This window comes from Staurois parvus, unplaced genomic scaffold (genome assembly GCF_062004578.1).
Source record: "Staurois parvus isolate SC_StPar_1 unplaced genomic scaffold, SC_StPar_1.0 ptg000287l, whole genome shotgun sequence".
In the NCBI taxonomy this organism is placed as follows: domain Eukaryota; kingdom Metazoa; phylum Chordata; class Amphibia; order Anura; family Ranidae; genus Staurois; species Staurois parvus.
The window spans coordinates 8,221,720-8,240,242 of record NW_028318083.1 but is presented as its reverse complement, the minus strand read 5'-3'; the positions used below and the strand labels follow the sequence as shown (position 1 = coordinate 8,240,242).

At 44.9% G+C, this 18,523-nt stretch overlaps 1 protein-coding gene across 2 annotated transcripts in view; it reads right to left on the bottom strand.

The window, feature by feature from the left end:
* Positions 1-4,476, bottom strand: part of LOC149458361 (uncharacterized) — an 81,079-nt gene extending 76,603 nt beyond the window's left edge. The window contains exons 1-2 of one of the 2 annotated variants that reach the window (XM_089682211.1): positions 4,340-4,470; positions 1,549-1,854 (exon numbers count right to left, since the gene is read on the bottom strand). The gene's annotated coding sequence lies outside the window, so the exon portion shown is untranslated. Of the gene's footprint in view, positions 1-1,548; positions 1,855-4,339 lie in introns of both variants that reach the window. The other variant, XM_089682212.1, reaches the window with a different exon arrangement.
* Between the last annotated feature and the right edge of the window lie 14,047 nt (positions 4,477-18,523).

Below are 18,523 nucleotides of genomic sequence, written 5' to 3'. Positions count from 1 at the left end.
TCTCAGGAAGTGGAGGATGAGTCCTTAATGTGGAACTTCCCCTTTTGGGTGGAGCTCTGCTTTACTATTCTGGCCAATAGAATGCAATAACATCAAACACGTGAATGCACATAAGTGTGCATGGAAAAATGCAACTCTTACCACATTGTTTTCTGCTATTTTTCTCCTGTAAGGTGAAAAATCATCTAAAAGAATACAGTGTGCATGTGGCCTTACGCATAACTAAGGCTGCTTTCACACTGCCCCGCTGCAAAAACACGGTAAAAAAATGACTATGCGTTCTTGCCACCTTTCTGGTGCGTCTTCTGGTTGCCTGACATCAGCATGCAACTGTGAAACATGGATACGTGACTCAAAAAAAAAAAAAAAACACACACCAAAAATGCAACCTCAGTTGCGTTTTTGATGTGCTGTTCATTTCAATGAGGAGGAGCGTTTTTTGAACATGCACCAAAAAAAGCAGCAAAGTACGGTAAATCTGCCATACGCAGACATTCTGTGCAAAATCACATATATAAATGTGATTTTGCACTTCCACTGTAGGAAGGCACGTGCACGCCATAGGAGCGCCACTTCTGCTGTGATTAGACACAAAAGAAGCCAATCAACAGTTGCCGGCCAATGGATGAGTGCCGGCAACCGTTGATCGTCAAGGAGAATGACAGAACACAGCTCTGTCTATGTAAACGAAGCAGAACTGTGCCCTGTCAGTGGCGATCTGCTAGATTTTCTTTCCCTGCTTTGCAGGGAAAGAAAATCAAGCAGATTGACTAGTAAAAGCACCTGTGTACACAAAACACATAGCTAATGAGTAAATATACCGGTGTGATAGTGCCTACACAAAAACTTAATATAACCCCAGACGGTAAAATATACTTTCTCCTCCGAAAGTCCAATATACACAGTCCAAGTCTCTCTCAGCATCTTAGTGTCCTAAACACCCAAAAGTGTAATTATCTTCTTACTCAATATTCTTCCTCAAGTGTGATAAATTCTTCTTATTCCACTTATTACCCTCAAAAGAAAAAATATAATCGCACATAGTGCATTATCCACAATATATGATATCATTCACAAGAAACGCACTTCCAAACTAGTGCCAATTCGTGCAAAAACCACTCCACCATGTTTCCACTTCTAAACATCTGTCACCCTTACTGTTACTCTCTGTAAACTTGAGAATAGCTTAACAGATTCCACCTCCAACTTCCTTCGTGGTTCAACCTCTCAAATCCGTCCCCCTCTGCATAGGAAATGCACCTCCGAAGAAATCAGATCTAGTGTAATATCCTCAAGACAATACACACTCTGTCGTGCTCCCTTCACGTCTCCACAAATCACCAATGTTCGTGAGCACACTATCCACCACCTCATAGACCATGCACCTTACCAGACAATATAAATCCACCAGCATAGATCGGATTAGGCTCCTCACATTCCACAATAGATACGTTTTCCAGTGGCATCATAACATATGTCAGAACAAATCAATATAGTGTAGTAGGCAATAATAGGAATTGAGCCATTTATTAAATAAATTGCGCTTACAAACGAAATATGTGTCTCAGCATATATCCAATCTCAAACACAGCATGGGATGTAAAAACCTTCTCCAAAATGGTTGCTCTGTAACTCCGGTTTACGGCCAACGTCATGCCCTGATGCGTTTCGTCACTTCCGACTTCAACGTTTTCTGCCCAGGCCAATTTTCAGCTTTCAGCACTGTCGTAGTTTAAATGACAATTGCGCAGTCATGCAACATTGTTCCCATATGAACGTTTTACAATTTTTTTCACACAAATAGAGCTTTCTTTTGGTGGAACTTAATCGCCGCTGGGGGTTTTATTTTTTGCGCTATAAACAAAAAAAGAGCAAAAAATTAAAAAAAAAAGTTTTTCTTTGTTTCTATTATAACATTTTGTAAACAGGTAATTTTTTTTCTTCACTGATAAGCGTTGATGAGGCTGCACTGATAGGCAACACTGATGGGCAGCACTAATGGGTACGGATAGGGAGCACTGATGAGGCGGCACTGATAGGCAGCACTGATGAGGCGGCACTGATATGCAACAATGACGGGCACTGACAGGCGGCACTGCTGGCCGGCACTGATGGGCACAGGTGGGCAGCACTGCTGGGCACTGATCATCAGTGCCATGATGATGGGTGACGATCCGTCCTCTGACAATTGCCGATTATTGCCAGTACTTTCCTCACGCTGTGCGGGAACTGCATTTACCGGTGATCTGCTGTGTCATTGCACATGGCTGATCACATGGTAAAAGGCCGCCATGATTGGCCTTTTATCATATCAAGTGATTAGCTGTGTCCGTAGATGACAGCGATCACAGAGATCGCAGGGGGCATGTGGGTGGTGCATTCTGGGAGGACGTCATATGACGCCCTCCCAGAATTGGACAACCATGCTGTAGCCATCATTCGGCTATAGCGCAGTTGGCAAGTGGTTAAAGTAATGCAGCGCCGTATAGCAAAAAATGGCCTGGTCATGGACAGGGGTAAATCTTCAGGAGCTGAAGTGGTTAAAAATGCAACTGACCGATGTGAAGAGTTCCACAGGATTTACGCCCCGGTCACACCGATCCCAGCTTCGAAATCGTGCGACTTCACTGTAAGTCGGGATGTCATTGCAATTTGAGGTGCGATTTGCAAGACATCTGATACAGATGTCTATGCACATTGCACCAAAGAAATAGATGCGGCTGCAACCAAGTCGGAACCGCACTGATATGACCGCTCTATCCCTATGTTCACGCTTAAGTGTTTTCCGCAGCGTTTTGCAGAAATGCAGTACAGTCAATTTAACATGATTTTGCTATGGGGCACGTTCACATCTCCATGTTTTCACCCGGTGCGTTTTTTGGACAGCGTAAGGGATTTTTTTTTTAATGCAAAAAGTTGCATTTTTGGTTCTACAGACTTCAATGGAAAGGCTGCAGAAAAGCATGTAGTGCGTTTGTGCCACTTTTTTTATGCCTGTTAAATCTGCCTAGCAAAAAAAAAAAATGCATAAAAAACACAGGTGCAAAAACGCAATGCAAAACGCAGTGCAGAAACAGCTCAAACACAACCTGCATAGGTGTGAACCTAGCCTAATTGCGGACAATAGGGTGCAACTTAGCATGCGATTTGCAAGTTGCACCCAGTGTGACGGGGATCTTAAAGTGTTACTAAACACAGGACCCTGCATTCACTATATACGGTCTCCCACAGTACACAAAACATGGAAGTGCAATTATTTTAGTAAATATAAACTTCTAAATAGCTTTTCTCATTAGCAGTATCTAGCGGTCCTGTGACTTCTATCAGTGTCCAGCAGAGCACATGTTAAAGCTTGTAGGAGGAGTTTTCATTCTGCACTAGGAGGATGCAGAACCCCTGACCTGTGTGTGGACAGTGCTGATTGGCCCTGTGCTGATCACATGCACTCTCCCAAGAAAAAAAAAATCTCTCTAGCAATATACACCAAACTGAGCATGTGCAAAATGCCTACCGTTCAGTCTACCTTATCAGGAGATAAGAGGCGGTCGCTTAAACAAGGGAGGAACAGAGCAATCAGGATCAAACAGCGTTTTTACACACTGCAGAGGATTAACCCCTTAGGTTCCACAGTGGGTATAACAAGCATGCTTTACTGCATATACAGACTGATATTACTGTTGAGGGTTTAGTAGCACTTTAACACCCCGGTCACATCGAAGACGATTTTGAAATCGTGCAACTTACAGTGAAGTCGCACGATTTCAAAGTCGGGTGACTTGTCGATTTGAGGTGCGATTTGCAAGACATCTGACACAGAGGTCTATGCAAATCACACCAAAAGTAGTGCATTCACTACTTTACAAATCAGTGCGCTCCGATCAAGTTGGAACCGTACGGATATGACCGCTCTGATAGCGCACAATAGGGTGCGACTTGACATATGATTTGCAAATCGCATGCCAAGTCGCACTGGATGTGACCGGGTGTTAAGGGATGCATTTTTCTTTTTTTGTTTTAAACTGATCAGTGTGAAAGGGGTCTAATGTGTCGAGCGCGGTGTTCCAGAATAATGGGAAAACTTCAAAGACTTGTACCTAACTATATCAGGAGATTGTAATAGTCGCTGAAAGCCATAAGTAACTAGTAGAAGAAATGACAATATGATCGTTCTGTAGGTTGGATTCCAGGAGGTGCAGTGTGAAGAGCAATGTATCAGAGCTGTGATCAGGTTCAGGGACTACAGAAGTACAAGCATGCATCGTCCCAGCACTTGTCACATCAGGACGTGCAGAGACAGCTGTCACCTAGGACCGATCAGCCCCCCATGAACTGTACTCACCCCCCAGTCCCGGCTCCAAGTTATCCCCTTCTACCGGAGCAGCTGTCATCCCGCATTGCTCTACATCAGGAACAAGCTTCCGGCAGCACACCTCCTTCCTCGCTGCCTGTTGCTCTCTCCAGTCTGTGCACGCCTACCCTACCTTTTTTTTTTTTTTTTTTCAAACAAACTTTATTACGCATCGGTCCTTTCTGTGCACAGAAGAGGAGCCCACCGACATGAATGTAGTTAACATTGTTAGAATGGAATGTCAGCCTTCATAGCTCAACACAATTTTCTTCCTAGTAAGAATGCTAACTTGTACTGAACAGATACATTGAATAGGATGAGGATACATTCACAGATCCAAACGTGTGGAGTTTTCATTCTCCTATTCTTTCCTTTGTCAAAAGCCCTCTTTTATACTGGCCATACACACTTCAATTAATAACAATTTCCCTTCCACTCAATCCCACGATTGATCTATAGGCGACAACCCATTTGATCGAAACGACGCACACAGGGCAGTGGATTTCGATCAATAGTTTTGTTGAGTACACACTATGAGAAAATCGCACGATTGTTCGTCTGATCTTTCACGAAAGTGGGTGTCTATGATGGAATGGTATTGACTGATACGGAAAATCTTGTGAGACAAAGGAAAACGTAGCTACATAGTAGAAGAGGAAGTGTAGGGTCATTCCTTGCTTCTGATCATGCACAGTTTTTGGCTATTCGATTATTTTTGAACAATTACTGTACATATAAGAACGTCCCATAGTAGATGTACTGCTACAGGGCAACCGTTCTGCACAAAATCACATGAATCCCCTCTTCTACATTCCCCGCACCTCTCCCCTCTTCAGCTTCCCACCTACCTGTCCCCTCTTCTACTTTCCCCGCACCTGTCCCCTCTTCTACTATCCCCGCACCTGTCCCCTCTTCTACTATCCCTGCACCTGTCCCCTCTTCTACTATCCCCGCACCTGTCCCCTCTTCTACTATCCCTGCACCTGTCCCCTCTTCTACTTTCCCCGCACCTGTCCCCTCTTCTACTATCCCTGCACCTGTCCCCTCTTCAGCTTCCCACCTACCTGTCCCCTCTTCTACTATCCCCGCACTTGTCCCCTCTTCTACTATCCCCGCACTTGTCCCCTCTTCTACTATCCCCGCACCTGTCCCCTCTTCTACTTTTCCCGCACCTGTCCCCTCTTCTACTATCCCCGCACTTGTCCCCTCTTCTACTATCCCCGCACCTGTCCCCTCTTCTACTTTCCCCGCACCTGTCCCCTCTTCTACTATCCCCGCACCTGTCCCCTCTTCTGCTTTCCCCGCACCTGTCCCCTCTTCTGCTTTCCCCGCACCTGTCCCCTCTTCTGCTTTCCCCGCACCTGTCCCCTCTTCTGCTTTTCCCGCACCTGTCCCCTCTTCTAATTTCCCCGCACCTGTCCCCTCTTCTAATTTCCCCGCACCTGTCCCCTCTTCTGCTTTCCCCGCACCTGTCCCCTCTTCTGCTTTCCCAGCACCTGTCCCCTCTTCTGCTTTCCCCGCACCTGTCCCCTCTTCTGCTTTTCCCGCACCTGTCCCCTCTTCTACTTTCCCCGCACCTGTCCCCTCTTCTACTTTCCCCGCACCTGTCCCCTCTTCTACTATCCCCGCACCTGTCCCCTCTTCTGCTTTTCCCGCACCTGTCCCCTCTTCTAATTTCCCCGCACCTGTCCCCTCTTCTGCTTTCCCCGCACCTGTCCCCTCTTCTGCTTTCCCCGCACCTGTCCCCTCTTCTGCTTTCCCCGCACCTGTCCCCTCTTCTGCTTTTCCCGCACCTGTCCCCTCTTCTACTTTCCCCGCACCTGTCCCCTCTTCTACTTTCCCCGCACCTGTCCCCTCTTCTACTTTCCCAACACCTGTCCCCTCTTCCACTTTCCCCACACCTGTCCCCTCTTCTGCTTTTCCCGCACCTGTCCCCTCTTCTAATTTCTCCGCACCTGTCCCCTCTTCTACTTTCCCCGCACCTGTCCCCTCTTCTACATTCCCCGCACCTGTACCCTCTTCTACATTCCCCGCAGCTGTACCCTCTTCTACTTTACCTGCACCTGTCCCCTCTTCTACATTCCCCGCACCTGTCCCCTCTTCTACTTTACCCGCACCTGTCCCCTCTTCTACATTCCCCGCACCTGTCCCCTCTTCTACATTCCCCGCACCTGTACCCTCTTCTACTTTACCCGCACCTGTACCCTCTTCTACTTTACCCGCACCTGTACCCTCTTCTACTTTACCCGCACCTGTCCCCTCTTCTACATTCCCCCGCACCTGTACCCTCTTCTACTTTACCTGCACCTGTCCCCTCTTCTACTTTCCCCAAACCTGTCCCCTCTTCTACTTTACCCACACCTGTCCCCTCTTCTACTTTCCCCACACCTGTTCCCTCTTCTACTTTCCCCACACCTCTCCCCTCTTCTAGTATCCCCACACCTTCCCCCTCTTCTAGTATCCCCACACCTGTTCCCTCTTCTATTTTCCCCGCACCTGTCCCCTCTTCTACATTCCCCACACCTGTCCCCTCTTCTACATTCCCCCACACCTGTCCCCTCTTCTACATTCCCCCGCACCTGTCCCCTCTTCTACATTCCCTGCACCTGTACCCTCTTCTACTTTACCTGCACCTGTCCCCTCTTCTACTTTCCCCACACCTGTCCCCTCTTCTGCTTTCCCCACACCTGTCCCCTCTTCTAATTTCTCCGCACCTGTCCCCTCTTCTACATTCCCCGCACCTGTCCCCTCTTCTACATTCCCTGCACCTGTACCCTCTTCTACTTTACCTGCACCTGTCCCCTCTTCTACATTCCCCGCACCTGTACCCTCTTCTACTTTACCTGCACCTGTCCCCTCTTCTACATTCCCCGCACCTGTCCCCTCTTCTACTTTCCCCAAACCTGTCCCCTCTTCTACTTTCCCCACACCTGTCCCCTCTTCTACTTTCCCCACACTTGTCCCTTCTTCTAGTATCCCCACACCTGTCCCCTCTTCTACTTTCCCCACACCTGTTCCCTCTTCTATTTTCCCCGCACCTGTCCCCTCTTCTACATTCCCCACACCTGTCCCCTCTTCTACATTCCCCCACACCTGTCCCCTCTTCTACATTCCCCCGCACCTGTCCCCTCTTCTACATTCCCTGCACCTGTACCCTCTTCTACTTTACCTGCACCTGTCCCCTCTTCTACTTTCCCCACACCTGTCCCCTCTTCTGCTTTCCCCACACCTGTCCCCTCTTCTAATTTCTCCGCACCTGTCCCCTCTTCTACATTCCCCGCACCTGTCCCCTCTTCTACATTCCCTGCACCTGTCCCCTCTTCTACTTTACCTGCACCTGTCCCCTCTTCTACATTCCCCGCACCTGTACCCTCTTCTACTTTACCTGCACCTGTCCCCTCTTCTACATTCCCCGCACCTGTCCCCTCTTCTACTTTCCCCAAACCTGTCCCCTCTTCTACTTTACCCACACCTGTCCCCTCTTCTACTTTCCCCACACCTGTCCCCTCTTCTACTTTCCCCACACCTGTCCCCTCTTCTACATTCCCCACACCTGTCCCCTCTTCTACTTTCCCCACACCTGTCCCCTCTTCTAGTATCCCCACACCTTCCCCCTCTTCTAGTATCCCCGCACCTGTCCCCTCTTCTAGTATCCCCACACCTGTCCCCTCTTCTAGTATCCCCACACCTGTCCCCTCTTCTACATTCCCCACACCTGTCCCCTCTTCTACTTTCCCCACACCTGTCCCCTCTTCTAGTATCCCCACACCTGTCCCCTCTTCTAGTATCCCCACACCTGTTCCCTCTTCTATTTTCCCCGCACCTGTCCCCTCTTCTACATTCCCCACACCTGTCCCCTCTTCTACATTCCCCACACCTGTCCCCTCTTCTACTTTACCCGCACCTGTCCCCTCTGCTACATTCCCCGCACCTGTCCCCTCTTCTAGTATCCCCACACCTGTCCCCTCTTCTAGTATCCCCACACCTGTCCCCTCTTCTAGTATCCCCACACCTGTCCCCTCTTCTAGTATCCCCACACCTGTCCCCTCTTCTACATTCCCCACACCTGTCCCCTCTTCTAGTATCCCCACACCTGTCCCCTCTTCTAGTATCCCCACACCTGTCCCCTCTTCTACTTTCCCCGCACCTGTACAGTATGTAGACTAAAGCAGCTTATAGATTATACAATTGTCTTTCCTTCCAGCACGGGTGGAAGGAAAGAAAATTGCTTTATTCCCCCATCAACACTAACTGCAGCGCTATTGTGTCTTGCTGGCTGGGACCCTTCCCTAATGGCAGAACACAATGATCACTGCTGCTGGCTATAGCTGCTGGCTGTGATCAAATGAAAAACCAGCTGAATTGTTATCTGTCGGCTTTAGACTATATTTAACCATATGCCTTTTGGCCACTCCAAATATCCAGCACAATTTAGCAACACCCACATTTCACCTGCTAAGGTTACTCTGTTTCTCGTGTTCTAATATTGGGATATATGGTATACTTCTTTATGTTTGTTGGATATGGGTTGCATTTGGGTGTATTGTAACTAGTTAACTTCTTAGCACAAGTTTTCATCTATTATGAGCTAATGTTTCTGTGACAATGAGATTATTGTCATTGTTCTTCAATGATAGTTTTGCTTTGTGTATTGCTATGCATTAATGTTTGGCCTGAGAAAATGTCATGTGGTTTGAAAGTGATGCTGCTTACATAGCATGTCTGTTATGTGATTAAAAAGAAAATACATGTGAAAATGCAACCTTGAACTTGGTTACCACACACCCTGAAATATATAGACACAAAGTTGGATCATTAACCTTTTATTCTGTAGTATAATAAAAAAGGATTTTGATATGGGAAACTGCTTCAATTTGCCCAGTTTTCATAAAACATAAAGTATGCATATATTATCTGTAAAAAAGCAAACAAGTTCCAGCACATTCTTGTTAACTTGCCATCACAGGAACCTACATGTGACAAGGCATGGACCTGTGACTTTACACAGAAATTCTTTGGCTCTGTTAAGTTACTCTGAAGGCCTCATTCACACTGGGCATCAAACATGCTGCTTTTAAAGGCATTTGAGTGTTTGTTTTTTGCCTCTAAACTCTACTCCATGTTAGCCTATGTGTCCATGCACACTTAGGCAATTATAGGCCTTTATAGGCAGAAGCATTTTGAGGCAGAAAAAAAAACATCACTTGCACATTCAAGAGAGGAGTGTTTCAGCAGAAAAAAATGCCTAGCACTTGAGCGTTCATTAATTTCAATGGCCAGAATAAATTTATAACACACACAAATTAAAACACGCAAAAAAGCTTGACACGTCTAAAAGCATTTGCAAAACACTGCTTTAGGCACAATTTTTATGCTGCTTTTCTCCTGCCAGGAGAAAAGGCATTCAGAAGAGCTGGGCAAACTTCTAATGTGCATAAGGCTGAATTCTAAAGCCATTGTATACATGGGCACCTCCACATAGAAATCATCAACATGCTCTGGGATTTCAACAATTATTCTTTAGGAAGAGCGAAGAAACTAAACTGTTTCAACAAGCTGACTTGCTCTGGATTGGCTGCTCAAGTAAACCAAGGTTCTCCTCCCATGAACATGATGTAGACACATAGGGGGTTATTTACTAAAACTGGAGAGTGCAAAATCTTGTGCAACATTGCATTGAAGCCAATCAGCTTCCAGGTTTTATGGTCAAAGCTTAACTGAACATGCTGAAGTTAGAAGATGATTGGCTACAATGCACAGCTACACCAGATTCTGAGTGCAACAGTTGTAATAAATATACCACATGCAGTCATGTTAAAAGGTAATATTTGCATGTTACTATTGCCTTGCTAAGAAAAAACTAGCATGGTAACGTCTTCCCCAGATTCCTTAATCTCCAATGTCATAGCTGCTGACTATCCCTCCTTTGGAACCAAATTCCTCTGTCCATTTTTCCTTCTCAAGTATTTCTCTTTTTGTTTGATGTATAGACCTCTATAACAAAAGAGTACTATTTAACTACTGGATGTATTATGCTACACTAAACCTTTTATTCAACCTCTAAATTCTTACATTTGTTTTTTTGAAAAGCCAATATAACAGAAATGTATCAGCAAAACACTTTTGGGTTCAACCAAACTTTTTCTTCTTATTAACTTTTCATGGTCTGTAAAGCTGGCTGTCTGGCAGCAGTGTATGCTTTGCCTACATACTTTGCTCCAAAAAGTGTCCCACTTTCTTATCTTTGAAACATGGGGGAATATGTCCATGATACTGGATAACTGGTCTCTGTTTTATCTCATCTCAGGTCAATATAGTTTGTCTCAATATGACTTTGCAGTTCAGATTCTGGCTTCTAAGTAGACTGCTAAAATGTGGGAAATCAAGGAAAAAAGGAGCATTGGAATTCCGACACACTGCAGCAGATTTTGGTAAACAATTGGAAATATATGGCAGGGACATCTAGAAGCTAGGCATGACAGGGGTTTTTTTAATTGTAGCCAATAGAAAGAATATACCATATAAAACTGCAAGTCTTCTAACCCGTGGATCAAATGTTTTTTCAAACTTCCCCATCCTGTAAATGTAAAATACATTTAGAGCATGATGCTTTTAATGTTGTAAAATAATTATCAACAATTTATTATTAAACCAAGATGGAGTCTAAGATTTTTTTGCTTGTGACCATTGAAAAGATAAGAGAACTTCGACCTGAAGTTTTAAAGCCTATCATTTTTTCTCTGTGTGGTCCTGTATAATGTTTAACTAGTCATTTGGAAATTCATGTAACTACTCTCTTTCTATAAGAGAGATGTACGTCTTGTATTTCCACTCCTGTGTTCTTTGCTAAGTATCAGCCACACTCCCATTACAAGTATTCATAAACAGACCTACAGTGTAGAAGGTAGGGGTAGTGTCTGACCAGGTCTATTAGTTTATGGACTGGACTGGGCACTGTGGACCAACTCTGGTCCCAAAATAACTGTAGATACATTATATTGATAAATGTACTGGGATGCCTGCCTTTACACGCACATGAACTTTAATGGAATCCCAGTCTTAGTCCGTAGGGTTCAATATTGAGTTGGCCCACCCTTTGCAGCTATAACAGCTTCAACTCTTCTGGGAAGGCTGTCCACAAGGTTTAGGAGTGTGTCTATGTGAATGTTTGACCATTCTTTCAGAAGAGCATTTGTGAGGTCAGGCACTGGTGTCAGACAAGAAGGCCTGGCTCGCAGTCTCTGCTCTAATTCATCCCATAGGAGTTCTATCAGGTTTAGGTCAGGACTCTGCAAGCCAGTCTACTTCCTCCACTCCAAATTAGCTCATCCATGTCTTTATGGACCTTTCTTTGTGCACTGGTGCGCATTCCTGTTGGAACAGCAAGGAGCCATCCCTTGTTACCACAAAGGTGGGAGCATGAAATTGTCCTAAATGTTTTGGTATGCCGACACCTTAAGAGTTCCCTCCACTGGAACTAAGGGGCCAAGCCCAACCCCTAAAAAACAAGCCCACACCATAATCCCCCCTCCACCAAACTTTACACTTGGCACATTGTAGTCAGGCAAGTATAGTTCTCCTGGCAACCGGCAAACCCAGACACATCCATGGGATTGCCAGACAGAGAAGTGTGATTTGTCACTCAAGAGAACATGTCTCCACTGCTGTAGAGTCCAAAGGTGTGCTTTACACCACTGCACTGCATCCGACGCTTTGCATTGCACTTGGTGATGTAAGGCTTGACTGCAGCTGCTCAGCCGTAGAAACCCATTCCATAAAGCTCTCTATGCACTGTTGTTGTGCTAATCTGAAGGCCAAGCTTGGAGGTCTTTAGTAGAGATGAGCGAATTATTCAAAAATTCGATTCGGCTGATTCGCCGAATTTGCGGAAGAAATTCGATTCGATTCGAATTTATTTGCTGCGAATTTAACTTATTTAAAGGGTTTCTAGGCTTCAGAGAGCCTTTATATTAGTGCAGAACACTGTACCTTTAATTTAAATGCCCTTGGAGTCTGCTTGGGAAGAGAAATAATACTGTCAGTCAGTATGACATGCAGATGAGTGCCGTCGATCTTAGAATCACCGCACACTTCACTCATTTGGGCAGTCACGGGGGAAGAAGAAGAGGAAGAGGAAGAGGAAGAGGAAGAGGAAGAGGAAGAGGAAGAAGAAGAAGAATTATTCCAGTACAGCAAAAAGTGTATCTGCAGAGAGCTCCGCTATTTCTGACAGTTCTCTGACAGTTCCTTCACATTTACAGCGGTTGAAACATTGTATCTATTTGTTTCCGAATAAAAACATCAATGTTTCAACCGCTGTAAATGTGAAGGAACTGTCAGAGAACTGTCAGAAATAGCGGAGCTCTCTGCAGGGACACTTTTTGCCGGCTGTAGAAGGGATGAAAATTGGCCGATCGGGAAAAATTCGATTCGCGCATCCGAAGTTTGCTAATATTCGGAGCGAATCGAATTTTTCCTAATATTCGAAACGAATTCCACTTCGCCAAGTTCGATTCGCTCATCTCTAGTCTTTAGCTATTGACTCTGCAGACAGTTGGCGACTTTGCGTGTTGTGCGCTTCAGCATGTGCTGACCCCGCTCTGTCATTTTACATGGCCTATCACGTTGTGGCTGAGTTTCTGTTGTTCCCAGTTGCTTCCACTTTGTTATAATACCACTAACAGTTAACTGTGGAATATTTAGTAGCAAGGAAATTCCATGGATGGACTTATTGCACAAGTGGCAAAGCGTGGTACCACGCTTGAATTCACTGAGCTCCTGATATTCTTTCACATTGTTTGTAGAAGCAGTCTACATGCTTAGGTGCTTGATTTTATACACCTGTGGCCTTGGAGGTAATTGGAACATCTGAATCCAATGATTTGGCGGGGGTCCCAATACTTTTGGCAATATAGTGTATATTTAGATATTTTGAGTATGAAAATGTGAGTTTTTAGTACATTGATTATATGATGTAATATCTATAATGTGCCTTTAAAGCCTAACTCCATGTTTTAGTGAACTTTAATTAATTTGTTTGGACCAAGCTGGTTCAAAGCGGGAAGTCCTTGTCCAACTTCTGGAACACAGTGCTGTATATTGTATGTAGCTGAGGCTACATACAGTTCATACAGTGCTGACAATCACTTCATGTGTTAGGGCTGCTTTACACTGCCCCGGTGTGGTCCTTCTGTGCTTTGGGCAAAGCGTAACTAACCCTTGGGTTATGAGGCTATGAGGTCCTGCAGTTTTGGTGCAGTTTCAGAAAGCGCACCAAAGAAGTTATGGGAAAGAACAGCTAACAAACATGAAAACCCCCAGGTTAGCTGCACTTTAGCAAAAGCATAACAGGGTAGTGTAAAGCTGCCTTTAATGAAGGAAATAACTTATTTGGACCAGCTTGGTTGAAATGGACTATTTAACATGAAATTAAACTGGGAGTTAGGATTTAAAGCATAGCTAAAATTAGATTTTTTTCCAGACACAGGTACTGTCTCTTTTTGCTAAAAAAAAGTTTCCCTGTATTCCTTGTAATGTGGCAGTGGCACAGAGTAGTGACCACGAGCCTCGACTTGTCATTGCTGGAGTAGCACACACTAGGCGTTATATGTCACACAATGTTCATATATTGTATATACTTGCACATTATGGCAAGAGCCTATCCCCACCCCACACTTTTGTTTTGCTTTAGTAGGGCTTGTAAACCTGTGTTTTGTCATGCTGGCTGTTCATATTCATCTTAGTTTCCAAGTCAAAAACCAAGTCAAGGTAAATGAGAAGAAACAAAATAAAAAGTCAATATAGAGAGTGCTCAACTTTCCACCAGAGAGGTGAACCTCAATGACAAATGGCAGTCAGATTACTCTAGATCACTCTAGAATTATTGCTCATTGAGGTGTACAAACAACACTTTTTAGGGCAATTACAGAACCATTCAGTTTAAAATAGAAATTAAAGGCAAAACATTTGTATATAGACATAAAAAAAATTATAAATACCTATTGTTTCCCCTTTTTATGGGTGATACATACCCTCTGTTCTCAACTGCATAAGGAACTTAGAGAGCTGGGGGAAGAGAAGCAGAAGCACACTGATCTTCCAAGTGAATGGCTGTGCAGGGGGAAAGGGGGGGTTGTCAGCACAAGCCTGATCATTGGATTACCCCTAGCACATCTAGAAAACTGACCATGCTGTGCTCTCATGCCTAGTGTGGTCCATTTTTAATGGAAAAGCCGAGGGAAGGGAAGAACATCAGTGATTTCACACAAAGGAAGCAATACAAAGAGAACAGAATACTTTTTCATCCAAATACATGGTACAGCAGGCACAGATAAGGAATGTGAAATGTTGAGTTTACATATTCTTTAAAGCTCACCTTTCCATGCTCAGCAAATGATTAAACAACACTGTAAGCTAATTGTTGCAATTTTAAAGGCATATTTGTCTTTATTACGGTTTTTTGCAGCAAGGTTTACAGAACAAAATGAAAGGGACAAGCATAACATGTACAAGTAGTCAAACAAAAATTGTGAGCATAAAGACGATCCAGAAAAGTAATAATGAAGGGCTGTATTCAGTGGATAAAATAAAGGATCAACATCAGCTGATATGGAAATGACAATAACATCATTCTCAGGGAGGTACCCCAAAATAAGACATGGAAAGCATCGAGAGGCACCTCCATATGAAGAAACATACCAAACAGGACTAGAAGAAAGATAGCGGAATATAGAGAGAATAGAGAAAAGTGAGAAGCTAGTACTAGAGACAGAAAAAGACTGAAAGAGAGAAAGTGCAGGAGGCGGGGAAGACACAGGGAAGAATCGCAGTGGCACACCATCAAGAAACCCCGACGGTATGACCTAGCGGTACGTAGCCAAACGTGGACATGAAGGCCAAACTGATGGCCACAGATCAGTGAGCCAGAGAGAAGGGGCCCAACTCTATTGGGACACAACAGGGGCACACAACTCCCAAAGGGTCGAAGAGGAGGAGAAATGGAGCCAGACTGACCACAGTATGTGGTTATCATAAGTATCGCTGGCAAACAGTGACATTTCTTCCATACGCATGATATCATTAATCATAGAAACCCACATCGAAAGAGGCGGGGGGGGCGTTTTCCAAGAGAGAGAGATCAATTGGTGAGCAGCAGACAAAAAGAAACGCAACAAACATTTCTTCTGCGCTGCCACGGAGCCCGGTAGAATGGAGAGGAGAGCAATCTCCGGCGAAGAGGCCAGGGACTCACCATAGATCTTGTTATACTGTAGATATCAAATACCTGACGCCAAAAGGGTTAGATCAGGTCACAATCCCACCAGATGTGGAGTTGTGTTCCAACAACCTGATTACAATGCCAGCAAAGATCTGATGTAGAAAGGAATATTATGCAGGGAGAAGGGATCTCTATACCATCAAAAAAGGAGCTTAAAGTTCTTTTCCTGTGAATAACATGAAATAGAAGATTTATGAGTGAAATGGAATGATGTAGCCAGGGGCGGACTGACCATTTGGAAACTCAGCACTACTCGAGGGCCCGGGGTCAGTAGGGGGCCCCATGAGATGCCCCTGGTACCTTTTTCATAGGCTTTTTTGAGTTTGGGCAAGGACACAGGGGCCCCATGATCCCCTATTGCCCGGGGGCCCCATGAGTTGTCAGTCCGCCCCTGGACGTAGCCCAATCCTCTGCCGATATATCTCTACCCAAGTCTCGAGACCACGCGCCAGTAAAAGGAGGAAGTTTGGAGTGAAGTGCAGCATGTAGTACTCTGTAGAGGGAAGCCAAAACATGTCTTGGAGGTTCGGAGAGGGAATACAATCGCTCAAACTCAGAAAGTGAACAATGAGTATGAGAAGTAGAGTATAAATGGTTACGAAATTAAGATAAATGTAACGTGATCAACCAGTCCCTGGAGCCTCCCTGCAGGAGCGGAAGACCCGTCTGGGGGCAAATGAAATCCCGAGCTACAGGCAGAGGAGCGCATATACAGGGACCGATAGCAGAGGACCCCATCCCTTGTGGAAGAGTGGGATTATCAAATAAAGATGATAGCGGGGAAGGATTGGAAGACAGAAGTGTAATAATACCACGGTTATACCACAGTTGTAAAACAGCTACAGTCAATGGAGAGAGGCCAGGGAAATGCTGAAAGTCATGGCCATAGCCCCACGGTAGGGCTCGAAGGTCAACCTGAGATAGGTCTTGTTCTATCATGCAAGAGGCCTTGCGAAAGGGTCTAGGAAACCAATCAAGCATCCGGGACAGCAACGCGGCCCTATAGTAAATCAGGCAAGCCGGCTTCTCCCTTGAGTTTCGGATAAGTAAGTTATACTTTAATCTTGAGAACCCTCGATGCCAAATAAATCTGATCGAAAGAGAACGCAGAGAGAGAAAAAAAAACTCTTAGGTATAGAAACAGGCACAGTCTGGTACAGTACAGTAACTTAGGCAGCATATTGTAACTTAGGCAAAATATCCATCTTAAGGCTATTGATGTGTCCAAATCAGGGCAAGGATAAAGTGCCCCATGAAGCCACATCTGTACATAAACGTGAAAGCAGGGGTAAATATTTGAGTGAATATAGAGCATTGAGATCGGAGGAAATCAAGAACCCAAGATACGAAATGGCCTTTGGTCGCCATTGAAAAGAGAAATTAGAGCGTAAGTGCGACAGCACATGATCTGGTAGAGACATTCAAAGCCTCTGTTTTTGAAATGTTAAGTTTAAAGTTACTGAGCAAGCCAAATCTGCGAAACTCATGAAATAGACTAGGGAGTGAGAGAAGAGACTGTTGTATGTAAACCAAAAGGTTATCTGTGTATAAAGATAGTTTGTTGTGTGCGGAGGGAGTGTGAATACCCATGATAGAGTCGTTAGCTATTATAGCCCTCGCGAGATGTTCCATGACCAAAACAAAAAGAAGCAGAGAGAGAGGGCAACCCTGTCAAGTCCCATTCGATATAGGAAAGGACGAGGAAACCGTACCATTTAATAAAACAGATGGCGTGGGATGAGAATATAGGGACATAATCTTAGCAAGAAACCGCAAACCTAAACCTATCTGCTTGAGAGTGAAGCGCAGAAAACATCAATCAACGCAATCGAACGCCTTCTCGGCATCAACTGAAAGAAGGCAGGCCTTCAAACTGTGTTGTTTGACATAAGAGATAAGGTGGATCGTTTTAGTGGTATTGTCCCTGGCTTCCCAACCGGGGATGAAGCCAACCTGATCATGATGGATCAAAGCTGGTAGGAAGGGTGAAAGGCGGTTCGCCAGGAGTTTCTCAAAAAGCTTGGTATCCAAGTTAAGAAGCGAGATTGGATGATAACTACTGCAGAGAGATAACTGAGATATTGGCAAACAAAAAAAGGCATGGAGGGCACATTAGAGTCATCAATAACATTAAAGGCTTGGGCTAAAAGCGGGGCCAGTTGGGTGGTGAATGTTTTATAAAATCTTGGAGTAAACCCGTCAGGACCTGGACACTTACCAATTTTAAGGGCCTTGATTGCCCCAAGAACCTCTGGATCAGAAAAAGGCTCTTCGAGGTCCAAAACATCCTGGGCATCCAAGACTGGTAATGCCATCTCGGTGATACATTGGGACATAGTCGAAAGACAAGAATCTGCAGGAGCAGCAAGATTCACCGAGGACAAATTATAAAGTTTGGAATAATAGTGTTCCAACACGGAAGAGATGCCTTTGTCGTGGAAGAGTTTGGTATTATCAGGTGCTTGAATATGTTGGATCGTGCGAAGGGTCGAGGTTGGAGTAATCGTGCCAGGTTTTGATCACATTTGTTAGCTAAGGAGTAGTGAGTGTTACGAGCCTTGTCCCAGGCAACAAGGGAGGAGGAATCTAAGAGCTGGAGCAAATCTCTATGGGCATTAGACAAATCCACCATAAGCATCGGATCTAACGTGCGTTTGTGAGAGGATTCCAGAGTCGCAATGAGCGAGAATAGCCAACGCATCTCAGCCGTCTGAGCCCTCTTCAGGCGTTAGCCATGCTGAATAAATACTCCTCTGAGAACACATTTAAGGGCCTCCCACTGAATAAGGGGGCTTATGGCATCTAATGCGTGGTCAAGAACAAAATTGTGAATAGTCTGCGTGACCTCCGTGACACTTAGGAAGTCTTTAAGCAGAATATCGTTCAGGCGCCACAAA